The sequence below is a fragment of the Marmota flaviventris genome, chromosome 1 (assembly GCF_047511675.1).
Source record: "Marmota flaviventris isolate mMarFla1 chromosome 1, mMarFla1.hap1, whole genome shotgun sequence".
Lineage (NCBI taxonomy): Eukaryota > Metazoa > Chordata > Mammalia > Rodentia > Sciuridae > Marmota > Marmota flaviventris.
The window spans coordinates 7,350,326-7,353,097 of NC_092498.1; the positions used below are offsets into that span (position 1 = coordinate 7,350,326).

The following is a 2,772-nucleotide window of genomic DNA, read 5'->3' on the forward strand; positions in this document are numbered from 1 at the left end:
CAGCCCCGTCCCCCACCATAGACTGCCAGTTAGGGACCTGGGAATGCAGAAACACATCTCATCACCCAGTGGCCAGCTCTGGGCCAAACCAAGCATGATTTTTCCTTGACTATGAACAAAAGATGAAAGTGGGGTGTGCAGGAGTAGAAGAAAAGAAGATGCACAGGGAAGTGGGAAGGAAGCCACTCCAAGTGGCTTCTGAGACCTGCTGTGTGTGCACTGTACTCATGAAGTGGGGGACTTCAAGTCAAGGTGGTCTTGGAGCTCTTGGGAGATGATCATAGGGTAGTAGGGTTGAGGACATAGGCCCTATACATAAAAGGAATATCATTGTGACCCCATGTCATGGAGCTCCAAGAAGCAGGATCTAAGGTGGTTTCAATAAATGCCAAGCAATGGAGATCTCCCAGTGTCACTCATGATCCACCTAAGAGGTACCTGGTTAAGGTAGCTACCAAAATAGTACATAAATGAGGGGGCACCTGGATTTGAACCAGGGACCTCTTGATCTGCAGTCAAATGCTCTACCCCTGAGCTATACCCCCACTTAAGTGGAACCTCTCATTAGCTCCTCTTTATCCGGGGCAGTGCACCCAGGCTACTGTGATTTATAATACAGTTTTCTATGCATGTTCTAGCAAGTGACAGCTTTCTCCACTGAAGTCTATTCTCCTCTCTTGCATCTCCAACCTCAACTACACCCTCTCAGCTCCTCTCCCTTCTCAGACTGAGCTGGTGGAACCACCTTTGCACCTGGGAAGCACACCTTACCCCAGCATTTCCCTAAGTCCACACACCATGATCAGACAAGAGCTGCTGGTCCTGTTCTTCAAAGAACCTCACACACAGCTGAGGAAGAGACTTCTCCATACTCCAAGGCCTCGAGGGGGGGGGGGGCTCGTTATTTCACTCCATTTCTCATTCCCTCAACATACAATCATAGAGCTTGTTAGGTGCTAGACCCTGACATCCATGTTGAGGTCAGAGACACAGGGAAGATATAGTCCTTGTTCCTCAAAGAGTCTTAGTCCAAACAAAAGAGAAACTCAGGAACAAAATGTTTCCACAGAGGTCTCAGGGAGAAAGGAGCCCTGCTCAGGCATCAGGGGAACCTTCGGAGGATCCATTGCCTTGGAGGACAGCCTGTGACACAGCATGAACAGCCATGCCCTAGAGTAACCTCACAGCTTGCCCTACTGCTGTCTCCTTCTGGAGAGGATGACACAGATGTGGACTGAGCAGAATCCACAGCCCAAGGGGTATATATTGAAGTTAATGCCTGTGACACTGCAGGGGGATAAAGCTTATATAGATGACTTGGGTCATTATGTAACTCATGGTCATTTACTACTTCAGAAAATATTATCTCTGGCATCTAAAAGATGATTCTAACAAGGGGGCACCTGGATTTGAACCAGGGACCTCTTGATCTGCAGTCAAATGTTCTACCCCTGAGCTATACCCCCTGCTGCTATGGATGTGTAATAAGCACCTTAAACCTGGATGGCCACACCCTGGATCCTCCACCTAGAGATGTGCGCTTGCTAGGCCACACCCCTTCCTGTCTACACACCTGTAGGTGTAATCAACACCCTTCCTCGAGGAGGAGTGGGCATAAAAATGATGGATGTCTGCAGCAGGAACCTCCTTCACTCTCAACTAGAAAAACCAGACCATAGAGCAGGCTTCTCAGCAGACTCTCTAGAGGTGAGGATGGGGCCTGGGATGGGCATGAGAAAACATTCTTGGTTCCTCCCTGACAACCCCTAACCCAACCCTCTGAGAAGGGATGGAGGGATCACGTGTGCCTCTAGCTGCTCCATGTGGGATTCTGACTCACTGACATTTTGGAGGTACTCATTTAATCTGCACCTGTGTTAGTCAGCTCTTCATCACTGTGACCAAAATACCTGACAAGAACAACTTATAGGAAACAGCTTAAATGTGTGTGTTAAGGCTCGCCATTTTGGAGGTGTAATCTGTGATCATAAGACTGAAATGTTCTGGGCCTTAGTGGAGGCAGAACATCACGGGAGAAGTTGATGGTGTAGGAAAGATGCTGGCTTGTGGCAGCCAGAAAGCAGAGACAGCAAGTGAGGCACCAGGGACAAAATACAAACCCCAGGGGCATGTCCCAAATCATCACTTCCTTTTGCTACTCCTCAATGCCTAGAGTCAGTTAGACTCTTCAGATTATTAATTTACTAAATGGACTAATGTGCTTTGGGGTTACAGTTCTCATAATCAAATTATTTAACTCTGAACATTCCTGCACTAATACTGGAGATTTGGGGGACACTGGAGATACAAACTATGACAGTGCCCTTTCATGCCATAGACCTGATTAGAGATGGAGTCACAGTGGAGTCCACATTGATGATGAAGCTTTCTGTTCACAAATGCTCTGGGCCAGGGAATAAACTGCCCCACTGTCTCTCCTCTTCCTCCCCTCTCTCTCTCCATTTTCTCAATCCTTCAAGGTTCACAAAGAAGGAGCCTGAAGAGAGGATCCAGCCCACTGAAAGGTGAAGAAGTGGGAGTCCAGAGATCCACAGTCCCTGGAGCATGAACAGGACAGCAGCTGCAAACATGTGGTCGGTATGTTTAGGAGAGGCCAGCAGGTGACAGTGTCTTGAACCAAGGGCTGCCCACTGTGCAGACAATTGCTTAGCCCCAAGTTATCCCCACATCCCTGTTCAGTCCTCCCTGATTAACACTGAGCCACTGTCAGTTATCCAGGACAGACTCTCATGTCTCTTTGTTCTAGAGAAC

General features: G+C 48.2%; 2 non-coding genes across 2 annotated transcripts; both read right to left on the reverse strand.

Moving 5' to 3' along the window:
* Window positions 1–473: 473 nt before the first annotated feature.
* Window positions 474–545, reverse strand: Trnac-gca (transfer RNA cysteine (anticodon GCA)). Its single transcript has one exon. It is a non-coding gene; the product is annotated as a tRNA-Cys (tRNA).
* Window positions 546–1,394: 849 nt separating this feature from the next.
* On the reverse strand, window positions 1,395–1,466 carry Trnac-gca (transfer RNA cysteine (anticodon GCA)). The gene has a single exon. It is a non-coding gene; the product is annotated as a tRNA-Cys (tRNA).
* Window positions 1,467–2,772: the final 1,306 nt, after the last annotated feature.